This window comes from Phoca vitulina, unplaced genomic scaffold, assembly GCF_004348235.1.
Source record: "Phoca vitulina isolate PV1807 unplaced genomic scaffold, GSC_HSeal_1.0 scaffold37, whole genome shotgun sequence".
Classification (NCBI taxonomy): Eukaryota; Metazoa; Chordata; class Mammalia; order Carnivora; family Phocidae; genus Phoca; species Phoca vitulina.
In genome coordinates this window covers 10,775,226-10,781,785 of record NW_022589740.1, presented here as the reverse complement: position 1 = coordinate 10,781,785, position 6,560 = coordinate 10,775,226, and positions in this window count along the sequence as shown.

The following is a 6,560-nucleotide window of genomic DNA, read 5'->3' as shown; positions in this document are numbered from 1 at the left end:
TGACCCGGTGAGCGGACCTGTGGCGTCACACGGTGATTCGGGGCCCTTTCTGCTTGCTGTCTCTCAGAATTGTTTTCTTACCTTTTCGGTGTAAATGACGAGTGTGCTTCGGTTTCTTTAGCAAAACCACTCTCTTGAATCACGTTAACCTTTGAGATAAAAAACAAAAACAAAAAAAAAAACACAAAAAAACAAAAAACCCACAAAAACCAACAAAAAACACGCCATAGCACAGCTGTCTTTATGCAAGCAAGAGCACATCTACTCCAGCATGATCTGTCATCTAAAGACTTGAAAACAAAGTTACTTATAGTCAATGGGTAAGCAGTCTGAATTTATACTAATCAAGACAAACCTCTAAAAGGTTACACTAAGTACAGAACTTTTAAACCTTGCTTTGTATGAATTGTACTTTTTGAACATAAGCTGCACTTTTATTTTCTAATGCAGAGGATGAATAAGTTAAATATGTGCTTTAAGGATAGAAGCAGACATTCTGTTTGGAACCACGTTATAATCTGCTTTTTTTTTTTTTTTATGTAGTATACACTTTTCCCTATGAAATCATGGCAGAGATGGGAGGGCAGAATATATGTGACAGATGCTGAAGGAGAAGGAGGGTAGTATTTTTTTAAAAAAATTCAAAAAGAACAAACAGAATTTTAACTCTATTAACTTTTCCAAATTTTCCGATCCTTTTAGTTAACATCACCTTACTGTTCTAATGCCACGAACGGAGAGGGTTTTGACTCTGTTGGGTCTTATTTGAATGGGTGCGTAACAGTAACTTCTCTGGAAACACCGACTTTGTGAAGAAAAAGTGTGTTGGTCTCCTTCCCGTGTTCCTCCAAACTCCCACTGACAGGTGCAAGAGTTATGTAAAAAGGAAAAGGAAGCTGACACGTGAAAAGAAAAATGTATCCCTGTTAAGTAGTGAGTCCCAAGGGAAAATACCATGATGATTTCCAAGGTGACTTCGAAATTGTCCCTTTTGGAGACCGAAGGCACACGGAATGCGTGTGAATGAAGACACATCACTGTATCTTTGACATCAGAAGCCTCACCACTATATATCTTGTATCCAGGTGTCTACAATGGCCTAAACCACTACATCCATAAAATGCCATTTACCTGAAAACTTAATTTTGGCCTGCACGTGGTCAGAAAAAAATGAACTGTTTTCATAGCGAAGAAGAAACCTCAAGTAAAGGGAGTCAGCAGTGATCGTGGGAGAAATGTTTACATTTTCTTTTGTCAGAAATAATGCTTTCTGGCAATTTTATCTGCTATTTAAAACAGGGAGCTATGGTGCACTCTCGTTTATACATGTGCTGTAAGCTGTGTCGGGTAAACTTAGGGTGCCTCCCCGTCAGTGAACTCGTTACTTCACCTGACACATGCGCGTTGCCAGGTTCAGAACCAGTGTGGGCTCCCACAGCAGACGTGGGGCACGGCTGACTCCGACTTCCAATACGATAGCCATCACTAGCACGGTGTTTTTCTTTTTTGTTTGTTTAACCAACGTAGTCGTATTAGTAGTTCTATAAAGAGAACTGCTTTTAACATTAGGGACTGGGAACAGTCCATTGAGATAAAAGGGAAAGTGTTTTCTCACGGGAAAACATGTCAGGAAAAATAAAGAACACTTTCTACCTCTGTTTCAGATTTTTGAAACGCTTATTTTAAACCAAATTTTAATTTCTGTGTCCAAAATAAGTTTTAAGGACATCTGTTCTTCCATACGAAATAGGTTAGGCTGTCTATTTCTTACTGAGCTCATGGAACGGTCCTGCTTGTGATCCTCTGCACGCTGCCTTTTAGTGAGTGAGGAGTTTGGGGTTGCCTAGCAACCCACTAACTTGGACAAACTCATCTTCCCCTCACAGAAAGAAACGAAGGAAAACCAAGCAAAGTCAGTGAAAGACAATCTTTGTAGTTTCAGGAGTAAATCTATATGTGGCTTTTGTTCAGCACTTACTTAGATGGATATAAACGCAGCAACTTGTTTAAAAAAAAAAAAAAAAACAATGCACAATTTACTTCCCCAAAAAAAGTTGTTACTTGCCTTTTCAAGTTGTTGAACACACATTTGATATTCTCTTATATGTTAGAGTAACGTAACGTATAAACTCAAGGCTTTTTATTCTTCGTGATAAATCCTGTTTTAAAATGTCACAAAACAGGAACCAGCATTCTAATTAGATGTACTCTATCAAGATATGGTTCAAATAGGACTACTAGAGTTCATTGAACACTAAAACTATGAAGCAATTACTTTTTATATTAAAAAGACCATGGATTTAACTTATAAAAATCCAAATGCAGGATAGTAATTTTTGTTTACTTTTTTAACCAAACTGAATTTTTTGAAAGACTATTGCAGGTGTTTAAAGAGAAAGAAAAGTTGTTTTATCTAATACTGTAAGTAGTTGTCATATTCTGGAAAATTTAATAGTTTTAGAGTTAAGATAACTCCTCTCCTTGGTTAGGGAAGAAGAAAGCCCTTCACCACTATGGAATGATGCCCTGGCTTTAAGGTCTAGCTCTACATCATGCTTCTTTTGAGAATTATATTTGGTAGCCATATTACAGAAATTGATTAGTTGTCAGTTTGCAGGTAGATTTAGCACAGCGCTCATCACTCTGGATAGATTGAGATGTTCTTTCACAACAGGTGAATGATCTGTAACACTGTAAGATACTGATCTTTACAACTGTTTAATCAGTTTTATTTTTGTACAGTATTAGTGACCTAAGTTATTTTGCTGTCCCGTTTTTGTAAATCAAATGAAATTATAAAAGAGGATTCTGACAGTAGGTATTTTGTACATATGTATATATGTTGTCCAAATAAAAGTAATAAATGACAAAGATTGAATTGTCCCTGCCATTATGTGTTGTAAAAGGGGCGTATCTTGCTGTAATGGGGGTTGCTTCTTTAACCTGGGCTCACAGGATTTTTTTATGGTAAGTCCAAAGGTGATTTTACTCTACGTCTTTCAACACGTGCGATATTTATATAGACCTGTGTGTATTTACTATTCACAGACAGACCTCTGAGGAAGTAGATGGAATGTAGCCTGCTTGAAACCGCTGTATGATACTGGAGAGAAATATATTTTCAGGTCAATCATTTAAAGAGGTTTATAAAAGCTCATAACCGTGCTGGGGTGGGGGCTAGGAACTGAGCAGAGGATGTTAAGGACTCAGATTCTCCTCCTGAGGTACGATATTGATAAGAACACACAAGTTGAGGTTTCAAAGGCAGGACAGTAGAACCATTAAACCAAATGAAGGTGAACACCCAAATGTGTGTGCGTGTGTGTGTGTGTGTGTGTGTGTGAGTAATTTATACAGATATATACCAGCTAGCTACAATTTATTAAGCACTTACTATATGCCAGTCACAGTGCCAAGTGTTTAGGTCTTTCTTCTCATTTAATGCATACAGCAGCTCCGTACATCCCCTTACAGTAGATGCTTTTGTTATCCACGTATTTCAGATGAAGAAACTGAGGGTCAGATAACTTGCTAAAAGACACATCTGATACGTGGTATAGACAGCATTGGATCTGCTGAATCCAGTCCTCCATCATTCTATGCCTGCATCGGGGCAGCAGGATTGATCGAGTCATTTTCATTTGACCCATTTTATTGAGCGCCTATTAATGCCAGCCATGGTTGTCACTGAGGACACAAAGCTGAAGAAAAACAGACAAGCTTTATGCATTCAGGGGGTCTATACGCCAGTGGATGGAGACACATAAACAAGTAAACAAATTTTCCGTATAATTTCAGATAGTGATAAGCATGATGAAAATAGTCACATGACTTAGGTGTGGGGGAAAGGCGACTTTAGACTGAGTCTCCTTGAGGGTCCTTAAACATTTGAGCTGGGACCTGGATGACATGGAGGAGCCAGGCCTGCAAAGGTGGAGGAATGAGGAGACCAAGTGGGACGAATTCAGCAGAATGTGACCAGGACTTTGGAGGAACCCAAGGAAGGTGGGGTGGCTGGAATTAAACAGAGAGAAGGAAAGGAATGGGAACTTGGGGTGCTTGGCAGGGGCCAGATTATGCGGGGGGCCTTGTACTTCAGGTTATTTTATGGTCTTTGATTTTGATTCTAAAGGCAAAGGAATCTTTGGGAAGGTTTAAAGCAGAAGAATGCTATATTCAGATATGTATTGCAGCAAGCTCTTTCTGGTGCTGGGTGGAAAATGGATTTTAGGGAGGCAAGAATGGAGCTGGGAGACTAGCAAGGAGGCTGTTGTATTTGTCCAAGCAGGAGGTGATGGTCATTTGGACCAAGTTGTTAGCAGTGGTGGTGGGAAGAGGCAACCAATTCCAAAAAAATACATCAGAGGCAGAATCATTTGGACTTAGTAATGTTAGGGGTCAGGGGTAAAGGATAGAAAGATCCAGTAATGGCCCTCAGCTTATGGCCTGAGCAACAAGCAGGTCACTGTTAATGCAATTTGATCAGATGGAGGAAAAGAGAGGGTCAGCATGAGGGAAAAGTCGTGGACTCATGTTTGGACATGTCAGGGTGATGTGTCCATCAGACATCGCACAGAAACGTCAAGAGAATGATGGTATATATTAGTTTAGGGCTCAAAAAAGTGATCTGGACTGGAGATTTAGAAATCAGTCATATTTGATAGTAACCGAAGGCACAGCGGATGAAATAACCGGTGGTAGAATATAGATGGGAAGGAGAGGGTTAGCGCCTAGTGGGGAGGGGGCGGAGGGGGAGAGAGAAGAAAGAGGGAGGAGGGGAGGACAGAAAGACAACAATATCCAGATAGACAAAATCTGGAAAAGGGCAGGGTCATAGAATAAGGGGCAGAGGGGGAGGGCAGAGTAATCAGTTGTGTTGAATGTCACGGGGAGGGTGTAGTAAGACTAGTGCTAGCGAAAAGGGAAGTGTTCACTGCGTTTAGGAATCTGAAGTTATTGGTGGCTTTTGAGAGCCGTTACATGCAAATGGTGAAGATAGACATCTGGTTGGGTAAGGGGAGGAATAATCGGGAAGCGAAAGACGTAAAGGGGAAGTATAGTCAAGTCTTGCCCAGTTTGTAGAAAGTGAAAACAAACAAGGCAGCCTGGATCAGTGCACAGCAAAAGAAGGGAGACACAAGAAACAGACAACATAAGAAGAAAAATGGAATCCACGCGTCACCGAAATGTCCTTATTTAAAGTTAGATTTTCAGTTTGGATCAAAAGCTGAAGTCCTGTGTGTGTGTGCACGCCCGCCCATGCATTTCACTAGACGCTCACCTGAAAATGAAACGACATTCGTTAAACAGAGTGATCGGTAAAGACAAACAAGGCAAAGGGTCCACAAAACAATTCAAGAGTAGTCATAATGATATCAGGAAAGAATAGAATTTAAGGAAAAAATTACTTTCTATGGGTGCGTTCTCTATTGAAGATCTAACAGTGCCTAGTGACAGTCCATCAAAATATGCAAAGCAAAAAATGCAAAAATACAGCAGGAAGATTTCAGGAAAATCGCTGTTTTACCCAAGGAAGAGAAAAAGTATTTTTATAATACGCATATTCTTTTCAAACATCCATGGAACTTGGACAAAAATATAGGAGATAATAAAAAAATTAAAATTAAAATTAAAAAAAAAATAAAAAAAAAAATATAGGAGATAATAAGACTATAAGTCACACATTGTAGACTACATTTTCTGACCGCCAGGCAATAAAGTGAGCAATTCATAGCAAAAGGATAATTCTTTTAAAATAGTGGAAATTAAAATACTGTCAATTCATAGATCAAAGAGAAAATACAAATTATAATCACAGTTTAAGACAATAAAAATAGGGGAAATTATATATCCAAAAAAAAAAAAAAAAAAAAACCAAAACGCTACCTCAAGTAAAACTTAGAGCCTTATATGCTTAAATCCATGAACAAAATAAAAATAAACCAAACAATCAATTCAGAAGCCAAAAAGTGAAAAGAAAAAAAAATCTAGGAAAAGCATGAGGAGAGAATAAAATTAAAATGGGATTGATATTTAACCCCAGAGGTGGATCTTTGAAAAGACCAATAAAATAGACACTTTTGACAAAGCCAAACAAGAAAAAATCTGAATTCCTATTATGAATGAAAAGAGAAATTAGCTATAGGTATAACATGTTAATATTTTTTTGGACATTTTGATTAAATGGCTCTTTTAGTAAAAGAAGGTTTGCCTGTTTTTTTTTTAAGATGTTATTTTTAGGTAATCTCTGCACCCAATGTGGGGCTCAACCCTGAGATCAAGAGTCACATGCTCTATGGACTGAGCCAGCCAGGCACCCCAAAGAACAGTTTAATGGGTGGTACAATTATACGGACCAAAAACTGTAAAAGAAGTTGACAAATGTCAGAGAATTTCAGCACCTGGAAAATCTTATAAGCAAAATCTTTCAAACCTTTAAGGAACCAATATCTCCTTTAAGATTTTACACTGTTAGAACATAGAGCATAGAAAACGGTGAGAAACATTTCAGTTCACTATATGAAGCTAATTTAACCCTTACTTGCAAGAACAGTTGAGAA